This window comes from Thunnus maccoyii, chromosome 7 (assembly GCF_910596095.1).
Source record: "Thunnus maccoyii chromosome 7, fThuMac1.1, whole genome shotgun sequence".
In the NCBI taxonomy this organism is placed as follows: Eukaryota; Metazoa; Chordata; class Actinopteri; order Scombriformes; family Scombridae; genus Thunnus; species Thunnus maccoyii.
The window spans coordinates 29,349,254-29,370,899 of NC_056539.1; positions in this window are offsets into that span (position 1 = coordinate 29,349,254).

The window sequence follows — 21,646 nt, forward strand, 5'->3', positions numbered from 1 at the left end:
ATGAATAGACTTAATGATATATGAGAGGAAATTATAGATGAAGAACAAATGTGTGCAATTAAAGGACAGTTAATGTGGGGCAACCTGAACATGTAAGGAGAAAACTTGCACAAACCTGATGAAACAAAAGGTTTTTATATTATTAGAAAAGAAAAACATTTGACTACATTTCCAGAGATTATCTTTGGGCTGTGATGAAAGCATATGATTTTCCTGATGGCTTTATTCACATAGTGTTTGCATTTTAAATCAAGTGTTTGTGTAAATATTAATGGGTTTTCAACTGAGTCTTTTGAGTGGAGAGAGGTGTGAAGCAGGGATACCCATTGAACGCAGCTCTTTATATTTTCACCAATAGTACTCTAATTAAACAAATTAACGAAGACAGTAGTATTGCTGGAACATGTGTAGGCCACGCACATACTTACTGCTATTGCTTACGCTGACAACATTCCTGTCATTATAAAAAAAAAAAAAAAAAAAAAAAATAGGCAGAGATAGAGATGTTTTAAATAATCATTTCATTTTATATGCAGCTGGAGCAAAATGAAATCACGACACAACAGGAGTTTCAATCAGAGCGGAGAGTGACAGACAAAACATTAATATTGAAGTCAAACATGAAATTAAAATACTCTTAACATTTGTAACAGTGAATGTAGTGAAAGAAACTGGGAAAAAAATGTGTGAAATTAAAGAAGAGGTACAGCGATGGGAAAACAAAGATACTAATTACAAAACAAGAGGAAATATTGTCAAAATCTTCATCCTATCCAAGCTCCTTTTTCTTGCAAATATGTTTCCTCCACCCAACAAAATAATAATCCAACTAAACGAACAGTGTGTCAACTTAATCTGGGGAACAACCAAGTTCGAAGTCACTAAAAGAAACATAATGTAAACAAAAGCAAAGAATACAGCGGTTTGAGTGCTATAGAGCTCTGTGACATTTGTAAAAATCATATCATCGCCACAAATAGGTTGGAGATCTGGCCCTTATTATAAATTATTATACAGAGATTTTATTACACAACACCAACACTTACAAATAGACTGGGGTGGTTTACTCAGCAAAATGATTTATAATAAAATAAATGATTTTAAATATGGGGGCTTAATTAATTATACAAACTTACCTTATAATGAAAGCACAGAAGTGATAGAAGAAGATAAGAATCTGTTTAATAAGCATTAAGGATGTCCGGTGGCTGATATCTGTAGAAAGACTTCCTGTTAGAGATGTTGTGTCTTAGAGTTGTTATGTAACAACAAAAGAATGTCCAGTGATTCACTACAATGATGATGATGATGAAACACAGCAGCATCTTCTAATGGACTGTTACAAAGCTTTGAAAGTCTGGATCGTACTGAAAGGGCTTGGTGTACATTTTGATTTATGTTATAAATCTGTTATTGCAGTATGAAAGATAAACTGTCATCTAAACATACAGAACTGATACAAATGATTATAGGTGTTCTGTGTTTAAAATTATAGAAAAGAAGATGCACTATGGTAATACAGCAGACTGTAATCAACAATGACACAGTAGTCAAACAGGTACTTGCTGACCTCCGGAGGAGGAGAAGTCTGGACAAATCTCAACACCTTCCCTGGAACATACTGGACTTCTGAACTGACAGCACTTTATACAGGATCAACTCTATGCACTTTATGGATGTTTGCAGTAGGGATGGGCAGGGACTCCCAGTATTTGTATTTGTATTTGTATTTGTTGAGGCAGCAAAATTATTTGTATTTGTATTTGTATTTGTATTCGAATAAAAGTGGAAAGAGGCTTAAAAATCCTGTTTTTGTATTTATTACGCCTTTAATTGTAGAAAATTAAAGTGTTACAATAAGCGTTCATGAATAAACTACCTTATGAAGGTGGTCCCCACACCAGGTCTCTAACTGGAGTCTCCCAGATCATAGACGCCTGCACTGACTACTGCTAAAACTCATCATCTCATTGCAGACAGACCTCTACCTATTTATACACCCATAACACAGAGACAGCACACCATGTTACATGTAGAAGAACTTCAGAGGTGATTCTTGCTTTGCACTTTTCATTTATTGCCTATTTTTTACAACCTAACTTTGTGGAAAGGAGAAGGGGAACAACAGGTTATGGAGAGTCTCTTGGGACTTAACCCTGATAGATGTAACAGTGGAGCAGAGGAGATAGACTGAGACAACGATGTAACCGACCTGTGAACTGGTATTTGACATGTTTTTTTTTTCTTCCCAAAAGCAAATCATTTTTAAAATATTTGTATGAAACAAATATTCGTATGAAACCCACTATCTGTGCTTTGCCGAGTAATGTATTTGTATTCGGGCACACCCCTAGTTTGCAGTTTGGCATTGGTTATCTTATTGTTTAATATACCGTATTGGTAATTTTTTTATTGTGAAATTCAATAAAGATCTTTAATAATGTAACCATGGCTGAAGAGTCAATGAAAATAGTATAACAAGAGAACCTAAAATGAATTTTGGCATTGCTATCCAAGAACATTTTAAACACTTGATCAGAAGGGATCACGAGAAGTGATGCAGACGTGGCTGTTCTCTCATTTTTTTACCAACTAATGTCCACAATAACTGTCTGATTTTGGTCATGTAAATGCCGATATTAGGCTGCAAGTCTGTCAACTTTTGGCATTTGCCATTTTCATTGGTGGACACACCATAGCACAAACATTATTTGATTGGGAAGTTAACAGTATTTAAGCAGGTATGGTTCCAGTAAGCTTGCTGTCTTCTCATTTCATGGTATTACTAGTTTATATCTACTTGCTGCTATTGATTGTAAATGATATGCAATATTATGGTGACACTCTTGATATATTTAGATAGTCTAAACATTAGCATCTCTCTAGGCATCATTGCTTTCCCACACCATCCGAGGTTCTGTTGTTCCAGTGTTTGCAGTCACTTCTCTGGTCCCAGTGGAGCTGCTAACACATGCTTGTTTTGGGGGTTTGAGGGTTGCTGTCAATCCAGTGGCATCAAACCACTGGTGACACTCTGACAAGCGATCACTAGGAAATGCAGTGCAAAAAAGTAAAGCAGTGACAGTCCTATCAGTGAGGGTGTCACCAAAATAAATAAAAACAAAAAATATAATTGATCATCACCGTAAGGGAAAGTTGTTTGCAATGTCACTAAATTAGCTGAAATGTGTTGAAGTACAGCATTTTTCTCATTGACTTTCTACACCAGATAAACTCTGATCAGACTATTGGAACAGGTGGAGCCTATCCCAGCATGCACTCGACCAAAGGTAGGGACAAAACTCTGGACATACATGCTCTTGGACTGTAGGAGGAAATCCACACCAACAAAGGGAATAAATTCAAACTCTCAGAAATCATGTGAATCAACTACATCAACCTTTAAAAATGATATAAATAATTTGGCAAAATAAATTAAGAGATGCTTAATAGTAAAGTATTTAAAGTGTATTGCTTTAGTAGGGCTTGAATGATGTCTGATTCAAAATAATCTTTTTTAGACCTTCAAATAAACAAAACTCAAGTACTCTTCAGTGTGCGTTGCCAAAGCTTCGTATTGGCATACATATTTTTTTCCAGAGTTTCTTGTTGATTCTCATTCATGTTTCTCTACATAAAGACATTGAATCAATATCAACCATTCTGACAACAATGCTTCCCAACATTTTAATGCTGACATTTTACTAGTGGAGACTTTACTGTTAGTGTGTGCCACACTGTAACCAAATTTATTACCTCAGTCTTTGAACTACTCAAATTGGATTTATAGTTCCAACTTGCCTGTTAGCTTTGCCAAAATGTCAATGACTCCCTCCAATTATTCTCCAATAATGGAACTCAGTGCCATGATTGCATGGAGCAAAGCTGAGTGATTAAACCTACTCATTCCAGTGCTCGAGTCTGTGAGCACATTTACAGTATTTATTCTGTGCTTGAAAAACTTCCAAACCTTATTCAAACTACACTCAAGACAGCAGCTATTGATAGAGGCAATCAGAGCCAGAAAGCACAGAGCTAGTTCCTAAACCATGAAGAATCTCTGTAATATCAACCGCTGTGACCAGAAAACCTACCTTATAACTGAGGATATGTCAAGGAGCACGCGCAAACCACCTCTTACTGGGGATTGTTTGGTTTGACATGATATATTCTGTGAAGAGAGAAAGTGAGAGGTAGCAAGAGCAAGAGATTTAAACAGAGACGGGCAGGGAGACGGGGGGAAAATAAAGTTACTGCAGAGGCAAAAATCTGGCAGAAGAAATGAAGTGCGGAGAGAATAAGTGGAGAAGAGTAACATCCAGTCGACTGCAAACATCAAAAGGCAAAGAAGGGTAGAACTGACAAGATTTTGATTTTAGAACATTACAGGAGCGAAGTTGCACATTCTTAAAGGAATCTACTTTAGTTTGTACCCTCTTTGAAACTGAAAATCAATTGTATTTAAAGCAATACGCTAACAATCATGGTAAAATGTCAATAAATCTGCATCAAATATTATTAGAGGTACTGTACAAAATCAACTATACTGTACGATTACATAACACTAATTTTCACTGATGTAATCAATCTGTATTCTATAGTCTCTTATTCTCTTTGTAGTAAAGTGTCCTCCTCATTAATGTTAAATGCTAACCACATTTTAAAGTCAGTAAATTAATTGCACATAATTATTTGCATATGTCTTGCTCAATAAACTATTATCCTCTTTATATCTGGAATTAGGGTTATTTATTTATCATCTAGATAAGGAAAAAAATGCGTATTAAATAATAGGTTCCCAACTTTTTCAAGTCTATCTTAAAGCAATAATTGGATGCCCATATGAACAATGAAACAGTTTTTGCTTGCTGTAATCATTCCTGTTGTCCATACTGGCGCCAGCAAGATCCCTTTCTGCTGCCCTATCCTCCCCAGTGTAAGGTGTAAAGCAGAACTCAGTCCAACTAAGATGCTACTGGATTGGCCAGACATCTGGAGGTGGTTTGGTATGCAATTTGATCACATGTAAGTCAGGTGTTAATGCAGCCTGCGCCATTCTTAAGAAGAAAAAAAAATCCGCCCAACAACCTTTTCCTGCCATATCAAGCTAGCTGTCAAAAAGCTGTCAAAGTAAAAATAATTGGAGCCCATACAGTATCATCACTTGGCTTGACCTGGAACCCGGCATGTTTTGCCAGCTTCACCTATATAATTAGCATATTATTGAATATTATGGTCCAATCATAATGCTAATTAGCTGCTCAGCTGCAACACATTAAGCAGCATATAAATATATAAATATCATTTTGATCCTAACTCTTCAGTACCACTGCAACAATACACTCTCTGCCAATGGCTTGGTGCAAGGGTGTTTACTTTGTCTCTCATTGCCCTGCAGGGGCTCAGCCTGCCAGCTGCTGTCAATCAAACAAAGACACCTACACACCACTCCAGCAAAAGAAGTATTTTCTAATATGTCAGACTTTTTCTAAAAGTATTATCAAAACATCTTGAAAACATTGCAATCAGGGATGATTTTAATACCAGGTGTACTTGCAATCTCAGTGACCACAAAAATAAAAAAAACATCTGTATATGTTAAGGCAAATAAATGCTTGCAATGCAACTGACCATAGTAATAATGATAACAATAGTAAACAAATACAGTGAATGAGAATAAAAGACAAAAAAAGACATATTCCAGTAATGTGAAATACTTACCTTTGTGAAACTTGTTGGTGTTGATTTAACTTTGTGATCATTTTGAAAGCTATAGTTTGTGGTGTTTTTCATTATAACATAGGTGTTTCTAAAAATGTTGTTTTTTTTTCCAAATCCATAAACAAGGCAGTCAAAATAGCAGAAACACTTTTCAATATGATGAAATGTTCAAACTCCTTAAAAATGTAGTATGGAATTAGGTCAACACACACAAACAACTAAAGAAGTAGTCTCAACAAGAACTGAACTTTTTGAGTGAGGCATTGTTTATTGCAGGTTTACTGAATTCCATCTGCCTGACAGGGGGATTTGGTGATGATGAACAGAGGCCAAACAAAAATCTCAGTCTTGTAAAATGTATATGATTGGCCTGAATGAGGAGATGTCAAGCTCTGGCATATATTTAGAATTAAAAGCTCTAAATCCAGCTTTCAGCATCATTTTAAAATATGTTGATTAGGAAGAAGAAGGCAAGCAATGGCCTGAAGGCACTTGAATGACATTCTCTCCCCTTTCCTCTATTCCATTTCACCACTAATACATCTGACCATAGATTGGTAGACAAGTGGCTGTTCCTGAGAGAATGAGTCCCATGACCCTGGAAGAAGGGTGAATGCTCAGTCTCAATTCACACACGGTCCGTTTCAGGCTTATTTATTACACAGTAATCTCCAGAAGTTTCCTCCTGCTGGGAATAGCCTTGCCAGCATTTTTAGCAGCGGTCCCCCATAAAGGAGGAGAGGAACTTAGACCATCCTCTTTACTGTGATTTATTACCCCCCACCCCCCACCCCACCTCAAGCTTGAGATTTGCTCTTGTGTTACATTTGTTTGTCTTTCCTGTATTCCTTACCCTCTGTTTTGCTTCTTTGTTGGCTGGTAATTTTTATCCATTTGAAGTCATGACGGGCAGCTCGCAGGTTTATTATCAAACTGAATCTGGTGAGGAAACGATTGGTTGCTGTTGTGATGAACTGTACAGATTCTTGTAGTGTGTGTGTGTGTGTGTGTATGTGTGTGTGTGTATGCGTGTGTGTGTGTGTGACTGCTTATGTGTGTGAAGAGACAAGAGATTGAATGTGAGAGAGTTCAAATCCTGTATTCCCAAGACTGATGCTTTCCAAACACAGTGGGCACAGCAGGACAATTGTTTTCTGTCAAAGGGACAAACAGAGAATATGCATCTTGAATTTCTGATTATCACTTCCCAGGCAAAAAAAAAGAATATGGATGAACTCCTCATGAATACTAATTTGAAACTGTTTCATGGTGGCCCAACTTCATGACTGGAACAGATTCTCTGCTCAAAACAGTCTGGTCAAGGTAAATTATAAAGGATATTGGAATTATGGCAGGTGCCATGACTGTCATTTTTTTTCCCTCTCACACTCTGAACTCTGCTGCATGAAGATGATTAATGAGTGTTTGTTTACTTATTGACTGGTGTGTATGGTTGAAATAAAGCAGAGAAATATCCCTGCATTCATAAATATGTTATGGATACACAGCTACCTGGATGCTCATGGTGTTCAGTGAACTACCATAGCACTGCTGTCAGCCTGTTTATGCATTTCCTATTGGTCTTTTCTATTTCATGGGTTGTTGCTGGCAGTCACAAGTACATAATAGAAGTTTAGATTTGCTTCACAGATTGTATCTAGATCTACAATAGGGAAATGCATATGTCAAGTACTAATGTACTTCCTCTTATCCCACTTCTCTTTGGGTGTATAGGGGAGGTTAGCGTATTGAGTGACTTTACCATCTGTACATATGTCAATGGTAATTAAGCTCATACTGAGACTGCTGTTGGGGAGGCTATTCTACTTTATCAGTGTATGACTCTTGAATTCCCCATTGAATACAGTTATTCATCTTACATGCCAATATAATGATACATTTACATATGCCCTTCAACCCCAGTAGGAGGATTCTGCATTGGCTCATAGCGTAAAAGCAGGTATATGTATCAATCTATCAACAGAAAATATTGTTAATATAGGGGATATTGCTATTCTTGTACAACAGAGGCAGATGCACCCATCAGAAAATATATCTGGAGCTCAGTCACCTTTGCCTCATTTATAAATCTTTAAGTAGCAACTCTGTCTCCTATAAATGTTTGTATACTACTAATTTATATTGTGAAGAAAATATTGTAAGAAAAGTTTTAAAGGGGTCAGGTGGCCAGTACCACCCCTACAATCTGATTGGCCACCCCAGATGCCACCCCAAAATTTCTGCCACATCATTGGCTTCCACCTCGCTGTGGGGTGGGTGTTTGGCCAGCATATTTGTTTCTACCAAGACCAGGGATGTATTTTAAGAGCTGGATACCGGACTAAAAATGGCACCCATTTAGTCCTATAGGAATTGCTCGGCTGGCGCATATGCCAAAAAAATTTTTTAGCTTCCAGGTTTGCTTCCACATTGTGTGCCCCACTGAATATGCGCAGTAGTGTTTACCACGCTGGCCCCTCCTGCGAGTTTCCATCCAGCCCATAGATGGATTTTTAAATCGCTTTTCTCGGCTCGAGGAAAGTTGTACAAATATAAAACCTCCATGGATCCAAAGTTCATAATAGAAAGAGTCATAACTGACGTTGTTTGCAGTTTGAGGCATCCTGTCAACAGTTCTTCATATATCTCTTTTACAACAGTGGTCAATGGGGAAAATGCTTTTTGGGCTGCAGAGGGATTTTTTGCTGCAATACCACGAGTGGCCACCGGGAAAAATTGGCTGTAAGGCTGAGTGTCGGCGCCCTATCCAGCTCTTATAATACATTCATGACCGAGTCACTTTACCTGTGTGAATGCAGAGGTGTGAGGGGGCCCCCAAGAGCTGACTCCCACTATCTCAAAATGTGGGAATCTCCCTTAACTGCAGTACCATTGCAGTGACAACCAGTAATAGGGAACCCCCCCTAATGGGCCCCACCTCATTGGTGTCTCTTTGACCAGCGTCACATCCAGGTAACTACTATTTGCATTGACTAACGCTATGCAAAGCAGACAGTGGTGAATGATGATAAATGATGATTGATGATAGTAAATGGTAAGCCAAAAAGTTCGTTGGCAAAGATACATGATATTACATGATACATGTAATATGTAGCCTAGCTAATGTTTTAGATTTTTATCTTGAAATTCAATAAAGATCTTTAAAAATGCAAGCACTTGACTAATGCTATCTAGCAAGCTAAACAAATTTAGCTTGCTAACTATTTACCATATGAGACTTATTAAAATCTAATGTAAACTTTAGCACTTTCCATCCATAACTAAGGAGTTTATTTATTACTGTTAAGTAGTCAGATAAGAAGATTATTACATTTGTTTTTTTCTGCTTACATTAGTGTGAAAAACATTTAGGTTTAGATAATGAGCATTGATCTTATAATGCTGTGTTTGTTCCCAAAGAGAACAAACTTTTTAAAGAGTTAGGGCCAAATCCGAAAAGAATGGATTGAGCCCACTAATAGCACTGTGAATTGCACAGCATTTGCACACATCCCATTTTAAGGTCCTATTCACAAAAAAAAATTGCACTAATGATATGCCAGCACAAACATGCCCAAAAAGTTTTGCTGCTGAGTGCAATTTGCCCTTTTTTTGCATCTGATTGAGTGAGCACAGTGGTCTCCAGTGTTTCGGGCTTTACTCCACATTTCAGCACAAAGATTGGTCCATAATAAAACCTGCAGAGAGCCCAAAAGCCTCAAATTGCATGTCTTTAATTATCAGAGGTGTGCACACACTGAGCTCTCCACAATCACAAACCATTTTTCATGTATTATGCTTCCTTTACTTCTCTAGTAATCTAATGAAATTTCCATCAAAATAGGCTACAGCTATTTATGTGACTCAGGCAGGTCTGAAAAGTTTTAGATTAATGTCTGTATCTTACAATAATGTCATTCAGGTGTCACTGAACATCAGTACTGATTTTCTGTTTGTTGCCCACAGCTGGCTGCAGCATCACACAGAAACGATAAGTGCATCTTCGAACTGAGTAAAAGGCTGTGCACACTTACGCACGTAGCACAGCAGCACAGCAGCACAGCAGCAAAGCAGCAGTAACTTCAGGTTCTGACGGTAATTAATGTTCTGTGTTTTGTTTCACACCTATAGGTCAGTTGTGACACACAGATTCCAGTTTTATATGATGGAATTGCTTGTAATAAAGCAACCCCTTACTGTATGGATGAATCCTGACCTCTGTCAGCACTGTTATTTTTATTTTTAAATCCAAGATAAGCCCACACCCCACTTGATCCCCCAATGTCTGACTGAAGATTTCACCTTTAATAACATTCAATATCAATGTCATTCAAGCCTCAAAAGCTTGAAGATTTGAAGAGAGAGAGAGACAGAGAGAGAGAGTGAGTGAGGAGTGAGTGTGCGTGCAGTTAACACCAACTATCTGAATAACTCCATCCTAATTGCATGTGGCAATTAGCGCTGGTCTTTGTGAATTAGACTGTTTTTACAACAAGGCTTATTTGCATAGAAATTGACCAATATTATGCAGAATGTATGAATATTACCTAATTTACATACATGCAAATGACACAGGTACGCCATGACGCTGTTTGCTTTGCAGTGCAGTTTGCAGTGCATGTCACTCTTTGTGGGTGCTTTGTGAATTACATGCTATATTTTTGTCTTATTTGCACAGGTTTAGCAGCTGCAAAAGCCACACAATCCTTTGACCCTTGGTTTTTAATTAATTTGCATTATACACACACACACACACACATATATATATATATATATGTATGTTTGTATACTTTTTTACTTTATATTTGGACGTTGTTTGCATTTAGCCTATCTTTTCTTTAATATCAAACTGTTTTTCTTGTAACTAAGGAGTTTATTACATTTGTCTTTTTCTGTTAATATGAATGTGTCAAAATAAACATTTTTTAATTCTATGAATGTAAACATGCCACCCTGCTAACTCTTTTTTGACCACACAGAATTTGTAGAGAAGAGGTGAGGGTGGAAGGTGGGCATCCAGACCTTAACCGACTGCTTTAAGTGCCTAAATGTAACCTTTAAGAGTGTAATAATGCTGTACTTGATATTGTATAATATGGTGTGAAATAGGTTCACTGTTATGTTTAAGTGATGAGAGCTCATCCTTCCTCAACGGTTCAGAGGGAATGCAAAACATTTGGCGAAGGAACAAAAAATGTATTGCAAGGTAACACGAAAGTATTATGAGGGAATACAAAAGTATTCTTATTGTACAACTTATTGTGAGTTTAAAGAAAAAAATTCTCGCTTTGACTTTTCAGAGGCTTTGTACTGTAGCTATTGCAAATTGGTGGTACATAAAGTACATTTCTAGGAAACACGCTTGTCAGTTGTGCTTAGACTGGACTGCATTAAGACTGGAACCAGCAAGAAATAGCTACACCAGTGAAAAGAGAAAAGAATGCAAACTGATTCCATGTATTTTTTAACGTGAAAGCCTGCGACTATTACATCCAGAGTCCTAAACAACAAAAATAGTTAAAGTTATAGAATGTGCAGTGTCTTTACCAGTGTAAGCTGTTGGTAGCAGATGAGACATGAACCGTGCTCTCAGACAAATAAAGACCTTGAATCCGTCAATCATTTTTACACCTTTTTTTTTCCACCCTGACCTTTTTCTTAATATCTCTTGTAGCGGTAACACTACTTCTGACTTCTGCTACTGAATCTAAACAATAACACAGGTTGTTGTTTGAAGTCCTTTACCTTCTCTGACAATCAAACATAGTCCAAGAGACAACTGGCTATACTCCAACTGATGTTTGGTCGAACCCCCAGAATACCTGTCAACATGACACATGAACAGTGGGTGGACTTTGATGAATAAGTGCAGTGTCTCAGGCATAACTTGGCTGATACCATGAGACTCACTCAGATTTTTACCAATAAACAGCAACACAGACAAGATGACCGCTACAACAAAAAGCTGAAGGGTACATCTTTAGATATTTTAAGTTCTACTAGCCAACAAGAGAGATTAAAGTAGAAGAAAGCTAGCTGATCACTGCGAGAACCACCTTTTGAAACATGATAACACATATTTTACTATGATCTCGCCATTGGTAACCTGGCCACTAGAGCTTCTTATAAAGGCCTTTTTTCACACAGAGATTGGTGGCTCTATTACACTGCCAGCATGTGAAGCTGAGGATATTAGTCTTATGTGGATCCCTCAATTTTAAAGAGATTGCTTGAGTATCAAACACAGTTTTTGACAGTGACTGCCCTGTTCACCTGGTAGAAGATACAGCCTGCTGTATGCTCTGTCCTTCGTGTGTGTAATAAAGCCTGGTGCCACTAAAGCTCACCGTGAGAAATGTAATATTGTTTTTCTGTTTTTACCAGACTGTGGTTTGTGCCCAATGGGGAAATTAAAGGCTGGTTGGAGCCAGAGAGCACTCACTGCACCCAGCTGTTTGTGGTCAGTGAAAACCTCTAATGTGTAAGCTCCTCGTTAAACTACAATGTCTCTTTCATATTTTTACACAAGTAAAATGGTGTAAATAATGACACATACAGTAGACAGAGGTAGGCTAGCAGTTTCTCTCAGTATCCAGCCAACTCTCAATTACATAAAAGTGCTATTAGTAGATAATATTAACTGGATATATTCAATACAGGTGTTTTACGCATTATGACAAGAGTTTGTCTAGTGAGTAACTTCTATGCTACAGAGAAGCAATTATGGGTTTGGAATATATCATCCTAAATGTTAAATCCATCTGAAAACCTTACTTCTACATAAAGGTAACACTATTTTACACATCAGTCATGCAGACAGGGGTTCAGAACAGGAGGGGAACCCTGAATGATTCATGGGCCTCAAAGCTGGATTGTAGATATCTGCTCTGTGTCAGGGCCCTGCATGAACTGTTGTGTTGGGGGCCTAAAATCTGTAACAGTACCATTGCTTGCGGACAGATTTTTCCAACCTAAAGTGTTAGAAATGGCCTTCCTGATAAATTTCCATTTTTGCTGCAGGGCTGTCCACTTTCCCCCCTCCCCTACCTCTCGCTTCCATTCATCTCTCTACCATTTCTTATATTTCCTAAAATGTCTTTCAGTAACACCCAGAACTCTTAGCTGGGTTGACCAGCAGGTTTTATGTTTAGGTGAAAAGAGCAACCCAGACATCAGCAAGAGAGTTGCCTGTCACAAAATGAGCCATGCATCTCACTCAGATGTCTTGTGAGTGGCAAGGCATTCTGGTCTATCGAGGCTTCTTTCAGTGTTGTTTTTCCTTCCTCACATATGATGTATTTCTCCCTGAATGAGTGCTGAGCATGCAAAATGATGAGTCCGGAGAGAAGCCATTTTGCCTCATTTCTGATGATGTTCAGACTGTCTAACCAATTTCACTGATCAAACTTTATTTTACCTACTGAGGAAATATTTCAGCACTGCATCACATCTACATTCAGATGCTTAGTCACAGAAATAAGAAAATGCACTTCCAAATTACAAAATGGACTGAAAAGTGCAAGGTAGGATTTGGTGCAGGATGACAGCATTATAGAGTGTACGAGAGGGATTTTCTTCTACATCTTGATGTCTACAGAGTTTCAAGTTTCTTATTTCAGTGTTTCAGGGCTTTGCGAGAGTTGTTGAAGTTCACAAACGTTGACTGAGCTGTCACACACTATGTGAACTTTACAGGAAATTGCAGAGATATTCTAAAACAATAGCCAAAGGGCCTGTGTCATGGTCACTGACTCATTCCAGTTTTTGTCAAGCCACTATTTAGTCCAATACCTCAGAGAGCGGCACTCTGCCCTGCTGCACTGTTTTTGTCACTGGTACTGATGACTCCTTAAGAAGCTCAAACAGCAATGTTCCAGTTGAAATGAGGGCCATTCTGTCACATTTTGACTCTGGTCCCATACACCATGTACCACTCGAGTATGGCTGATAAGGACTCTTTAAAAGCTAAAAGGATTACCGTCACCAAGGACACTGAAGGATCAGGAGGCAATTGCTACCTCTTTCTGTGTACTGTACATGCTATTAGCAGAACAGAAGACTACACAGGCTGTGCTTCAAAGGAATCCAGTTCTAGTGCTGTTCTATAATACTGTCTTCATGACCAAGATCATGTTAACTTGCATGAGGAATTCAATGTTAAGTACTCTGCAATATTTTGACTCAGATCACTTGTCAATCAATCATTATGTCCAATGATATGATAGATTTCTACTGAGACTGTCTTTAAATTATGTTTTTCGTATTGTAGTATCAATTCTTCTGTTGATTTAAAAAACAAAAACTTGAACAAAACTGAGTCCCTGCTGTAAAGAATGTAGAGTTCATTATTTCCTTCACATCAGAGAGTTGTCACAAGAAAGGCCATCCTAGTGTAAACTCTGTTGTGTCACATTTTTTATACATACAGAGTTACATCTGAATTTGGCATTTTGACAAACCTCTAACAAGCAAATTTAAGCAAAACATTAAGAGAAGAAGAGAGTGGAGCACATATTGTTGCTAAAACAAATTCAAAGCAAGAAAGCTGTTCACTGGCCTGCAATAAAGGACTGTGTGAGAACTGGACAGCTCTTAAGTGTGAGTGTGTAGCATATATATATATATATATGTGTGTGTGTGTGTGTGTGTGTGTCATGATATGGCTCTTAAAGGGGCCATATTATACCTCTTTTTCACAAGTTAACACAGTTAATAAAATGTTTCTCACATGCTTTGGTTAAAATACCACAAGGAACAAGCACCACAGCCGCCTTCTCATCCTGTCTGAACAGCCCTGTTCAGAACAGCCAGTTTGAGTGTATATAAACTTAGATTTTGTTGTGATTTAATTGCAATAAACAGATCAAAAGGATGCCGAAATAACTACATCATGATGTTAGTTTGTAAAAAGCCTGAATTCATCCTTTGTCATGTCTGTCTGCAAGACGACGAGCAAACAACTTTTAAAATACTTGTTTTCTGAATGGAGTTAAGATCGATCAGGGCTATGCTAACATTATAGCTGGTCCATCCACACTCAAAATAATGTCATCTAAAAGCATAAATACAGCAGCGATGTTATTGCTTTTACAGATAGAAATCTACATACAGTGTACCTTTAAAATTATATAAACTCATTTAAGATGTTTGTTACTGATGACAGCAGCTGAGGTGGCGTGTGACTCGGGTGTTAGTGCCAGCTAGGTTGAGAAGCGAGACTGAAGTTAAATCCACTTAATCCCAGAAGTTTAAAAAACAAACTTCTCCTGCCGGTAAACTGCTCAGATCAGAGAAGAATCAGGTGTTTATTCCTCCAGAAGACAACAGCAGCAGCAAGGCAGGGCCCTTCAGCTCTGCTTCTTGTCTGTAGCAGACATCTGTCGACAAGCAGCGGCTCTGTCCCCCAGTGTAGCCCCGCGATACGCACACATTTTTTGCCCTTAGCTTAGCCTAGCCAAGCCTTAGCCTAGCTTCACCCCATGTGATGTAAAAAGGGGCAGCAAATCTGAATGGCTTGTTGAGTCACAAGAGTACAGAGCAAGCCAGCTCACACCAAACTGACTGGGTGGTGTTATTTCACAGCTTGTATGTTAGTAGGCACATTGGAGACCCAAATACATACTCACAAGCACCGAAAAAGTGAGTTTTTCATAATATGGCTCCTTTAAAACTAAACAGACACTAGTTTGATCTTGTAAATGTCTTGTGTAACATGCTGGAAAAAGGCATGCATTAGTATGCAGTTATTTTGTGTTAGCCTGCTAATGAGTTACAACCATGTTGCGTGTCAGGTCTAATTACAATGATTTAACAATAAACTGCTTTAATCAAGTGTGCAGCAGGCAACGTCCATCAGCAACAAGTTATCGCTCTTGCGGTTGTTTAGAGAGTGACACATTAATCTAATTAAATGCAATTAGATTTGTCAGGTGTTTTGAAGAGGGCAGGCTACATGTCCCCTAACTGTTGCCATTTTCCCTTCCCACCATGAAACATATCCCATTTGTCACTTACACACCTCTGGGTATGATGGAGAATTCAACTCTGCATACTATTATCGCCTCTTACTGACAATGCCAAGTCATATGCATGCAATTCACAGAGGTCACCTTTCCGGGCCTCTTGGAGTTATTGCCAAGGGTCATATGGCACGCATGACTGCCTGAAAGCACGTCAACCAGGAGGGCAAATTATTAAATTTATGTGGTGGCGTTAGAAAAAATGACTTTAAAAAACATGGGTTTGCTTTTAGTGTAATGCCTAGGGTCAGGAACTTTGCAGCCTTAGAATACTCTGAACAAATCTGAGAAAATGCCTGTCAGAGGGAGACAGAAATGTTGCACCTGATGCTTCCCATTGCAAAAGAATCCGTCCCATATATTCTTCACTGAAGACAGGCAATAGTATACCAATTTTATAAGAGAGGTGGGGTACGTTTAATAATGCAATAAATCAATATTTTGCCAATTAACAGTGGATCAAAGGGGTTGCGCCGAAGAACCCGCAGAAAATTACCACCTACTATGCAGCTCTATTGAGCATTTTAGCCTCTGTTAGCTAATTATGTTGGTTTTAAACACATACTGTTTGGTTCAGTATTATCCCTGTTATCCACCCCATTTTCAGTAGCAGCAACACACTGTGTCCTACCTTACCAGCATCAAACAGCATATAAAGTTAACAGGTAGATGGTGAAGAATGTAGGGCTGAAGAGCCAGATACTGTTTTGTGTTCAGGGGTTGATGAAAACCAAACTGCATCTAAAAGGAGAGGGAATATTTAACTTACATTCATCAGGTGGCGGGACGGCAAATAAATTTTTTTTTCTGGATACGTCAATGTGTGTTTTTGAGTTTATTGTAGGGTCACCCTTAAAAAAATGGTCAAAAAAAATCTCTTAAAGCAGATTTCGAAGGGAACTCCACTGATTGTACACATCAATATTTTTTTTTTAGTTACAGAGAGTACCACTGACCTTTCAGAGACAGGTAGAGTTTCTTCATCATCAAATCTGAGAAAATTATGTAACCAAGGTTATGCCAGCTTGAAGAAGAAAGCCTATTTTGCAAGATCAGGGTATGAAGTTTGAAATATTTACCAGACAGGTAGGATCAGATAAAAATATGCTATCGATTTGCATCATGGGAAATGTATGCTACAGCTTCTTTGAAACTTATGGATTTAAAGTCAGGATATTCTAACCTCTGCTGTATCGATTTTGACCATTCTGTCTTCAACCTGTCTCTTGTGAATCCCCTGAATGTATGCAGATGTAATACAAAAAATCTCTGGAGTGATGTTTTAAGAATAGAACTACCTGATGACTGTGTCTTTATGGGGGATAAAGAGAACATTGGCTCAGAGAGGCAACTGGCAAACGTACAGAAAGGTGACTATGAGTAAGACAATATTTCTGAGGTTCACATTCAAGCTGCCAGCACATCTATTAAATACAGTCCATTAAGGTGCAAAATCTTGCAAAGGTAGCCTTTAACTATAGGCTCTGTCTCCCATTCATATTCAGTGGAAAAGCTTTTCCAAATTGAGTCTTGGCTGCCCTCTCCAAGCTCTGAAAGACAGTTAATCACATGATTGTAATTAATGAAATTATCATGGCATGATAACTGATAATGATACTCCTTAAATCCTTTACTGGTCTCTTATACATCAGGTGATCATGATGAAGTGTATAAAAGGTATTCATTAAAAGCCATTTTAAAAAACACAGCCAGGAATCCAATCAATGAGTATGTGACACACACACACACACACACCCACACCCACACACACACACAAGGTAATAACTTGAACACGAGGGGGTGAGGTGATGCTGGACAATTATTTTGCATTCATTAGTGAACAGACCGTTCGAAGGCCTTCTGGGTTCTTGCTAAATTAGCGTTGAACAATGTTGAGATGGAAACATTGCAGGCAGCAAAGATAAAGTGTTTAGCAGGCTTCAGGGCATTTTTATATTGTAATAATTAATGTTCTATGCCACCATAATGTAGGAGTGTCAGCAGCTTAATTTAAATCCTACTCAATTTCTTCCTGACTTAATCTTCATTATTTTCCCATTGCTTGCAACATGTTTACCAGTGATTAAAATGTTCCGGAGCGGGAGGAAAGCTTCAAGTAATTTTGATCGCTACATAAGGGACTTTTCTTGTGGTATTTTTCAAATGTGGATTTCACACATTCATAAATTAAATGTGAGGTCTGGCTCATGTTTATGTGCACGAGGACTAACTGTCGAGCATTCATTCTTTTGGATTATGCATGAGTCTCCTTTAGCAGACTGGCAATTTGTAATTCAGTGTGATGCAGTTGAGAAGCACTACACAGGATTAAGGAGCTGATGGCAACTAACATCAGTCAAATTCAAAATTCCGTAATTCCTCAGGGTTACGGGGAAATGGAGTAAAAATGAGTGGGCGGTGCCTCTGGTCTGGTGTAATTAACAATACGACTACTGAAGCATTATTTTTTGGAGAGATGGTCATCATTTAGCATAGGCAGCATACAATGGCTGGAAAAAGATAAAAAATAAAACAGTTGATATCTTTCACAAGTGAGGTTTAAGATGAAGCTGCCCTTACCAGTAAAACAACAACATTCATTCATTCATTCAACAGCTTTTGCATTTGCTCAAATGCATAGGACAACCAAAGTTGGTGAGCAAGAACACAGCTAAACTACCCTTAAATAGTGGGGCACTTTTCTTGCTCATAGCACACACAGGTATTTGTAAAAAACACAGTTCAGTTCATTGCAGCCAAAATCACACAGTGTATGAAACAAGGAAGAGAGGCTGATATTTTTCACAAACATAAAAGCAGGTGGCACCTAACACACCTGCTTTTAAACATTGTCATTTTCTGAGTACGTCGTCTGTCGCATTTATCAGTAAACTATCCGTCATTTTCATTGCAGAAAATATTGCATCTAAATTGTGATCTCTTTCCAACATTGTGGACTGCACAGCTTGCGCTCTCAAGGACCTTTTGCTCAGTGGTAACAGATTATAATCTTCGAGGCTTTGAAGGTGACTCGTTTAACTTCTAGTCAGGGCTAATCTGTCTGGATTTTGTCAGACGTTAGAACAGCCTGTATCCTAAGATAAGGGCTAGTCAGGGCAGGAACTGACTCTAGCAGTCCGCTTTCGGAGGATTTGGAGGTTGAGCCACTGTGGTTCAGGGAAGAGTTTCACACATAACAGCGGGTGAAAAATAATTCCCAGAATCAACACCACATCTATTGCCTCCGAACACAATCCTGTAACAAGAAATGCAGTTGGACAAAAAAAAAAAGAAAAAAAAAAAAAACACTTTTTTTTTTTTTTCAGGGCTTTCATTGTGGTCTTATGTTATGGAAGAGCCACAGACTTTCATTCTGCTGTAATTGCACATTTGAGTTTCAAGTTGTGTCTTTTAGGGGGAGAACTCGTGTTCTGCTGTTATCAGAAAATTAGAAGCCAAGAACTGCGTGGGAGTCGAAGATAAATCCACAAAGCGCTCCCTGCTTTTCACTAGCATAATGTCAATGCCAGATGAATATAAACCCACCCTGCATCAATAGATTAGACTTAGCAAAGTTGATATAAGGGTCCACACTGGAAGCAAAGAAGCATTCAATAGTGAAAGAAAAAAAAAAAGAATGCCTCTTCATATTTGGTGTCTTTTCTGAATTTAAACTTTCGAATGCACTGCAAATGATGCCTCTGGCTAATAATGAGGAACTTTGAGAATTATGAGTTCAGGAGCTTCATAATCTGTGCATTCATGTCGAATCATGGTTGTTAATTACTCTGTCAAAAAGTGAAAAGGGAATCTGATTGTTAAGATGACAATAGAGTACTGTTATGCAGCTGTTTGATGATTCAAAACCTTTTCAGCAGATTTACATGTCCTCGTGAAAAAAAAAAAAAAAAAAGGAAGGCACAGGGATCTGATGCAAAAGGCTTAATCATAGATTTTTACTCATAACATGAAATGAGGGATTCCTTTGTAAGAATTCTTTGATTCGCTGCCACATAAGGCTTCTCTCATTCTTGTCCTAGCACTGTTACACACATGCACACGCACACATATAACAGCCACGCCAGGTGTCTTACCGGTACCTTGCCAACTGTGAAATCCTCTGAAGTATTAGCCCCTTCAGAGTTCCAAGGAGTCTAGAATAGCCCTAACAGCCAACTAATAAGCAGTGCCATCATAACCAAGCAGCTGGCTTTGAAACCTACAGTATCTGCTATGGACACACACGCACACAAACACACACACACACACACACACATTCACCCCCATGAATTAGATACACATCCATATAAGAAGAAATATGACATGAACACAGTCTCTTTCAAAGGCTGCGCACATGCAATACATGCACATAGACACACATATGCACTCAGAAACACACATCTGAAGTTTCATCTCCTATGTAATATTTATTTATTTCATTCATTTTAATACAGGCTGTCTGCCATGGCTGACATGTGTGGGAGGAACAGTGCAGCCTGCGGGGTGTTCAATTCAGTCGAGGTGCAATCTTCCAGGCATCCCAAGATAGCTCTGCAGTAAAATACAACCAATCTTATTCAAAAGGAATGAATCAAAGAAAAACATGTTGACAAACTCATCATGAAGTATGTATTTGCACTGGGCAAGCAAAGATTTATCAATATAAATGGTATTAGTTTTATTCCTTGTTAAACACGCACACGTGTTAGTGACAGAGTTCCTTTTTTCTTCTTGCCTTTTTAATCTTTCCTTTTTCTGAGAATGAAGCCGGCTCTCTTCCCAGCTCTCTCTCTCTTTCTCTCTCTCTCTCTCTCTCAGCCGTCTGGGAGAGCAGAGAGGGTGCATGCATGGAGTGCTAATTCCCGGGTGACAAAGCTCCTCTTCAAATGCATGAACTCATCACTGGGAGAAAGGCAAAAAAGTAGTCCCCATCTCCTTTTCAATTCCCCTTGTAATGAAAAAAATTTACACCTGGAATTGGAGGCTTTCTGCATAAAAAGGGTGAAAAGCAGCTAATGTGAATGAATGAGGTGAGAATGTGTGTTTGTGCCTGTTTGTGTGCTGGGTTACACACACACACACACACACTTGGGTTGCTCATCTTGACTCTGCATTTAAAAAGGCAAGTACTAGCAAATGTAAAGGGCAAATCAAATGGCAGAGGAGCTCATGGTTGGAGCCTGATGACACTGTGATTATACAGTAAATAAAAGTGTTTCTGTGCTAACATCATAACATCACTGGAATATAAAGTTATGCACATTAACTTTAAAAAAAAAATACATCCAGCATCTGCAATTAATGTTTCCCATCAGTGTAATTATACGTAGACATAAGTATACGTTTTCTTTCTTCATTTTAGATTGGTAAATTGAGCACTTTAAACCCGAGAGAATTGACAGAGGAAGCATTCACTGGCAAAGTTTCCTTCCCACGAAGTGTGAAATCTCTATACTGCAAAGTCCTATGAGGTGGTTGTACAGATGTTGGTTTTCCTCCTTCATCCCAGATGTTGCTAGGTTTACGCTACCGAAGATACACTTAAGGTTAAGGATATATCTTTATTTCTTCAAGTCAGCACTTACATTTACATTTTTTTCCTGTTACCTTAAATTTAACAGCAGGAAGATTACCTAGAGAATGGCGTTCAGGGCTCAGTACACATTAAAAGTCATTGGGTTTAATTTTTTTTTTTTTCAGTTTGGGTCAATAGAGCACCAACACAACACGGGGTTAATGTTACCCAGAAAGCCATTCAAGACAGGGTTGTTTTGACCTAGTTTTAGTGTCATTTTTTTATTTTACTTTTGGGTTATTCACCCAAACTAAAGCTTGTAATAATCTACTCTACTCTTTTTTTGTCATGGTTTGTTATTCATTGTTAATAACTTGTGTATCTTTTGAAT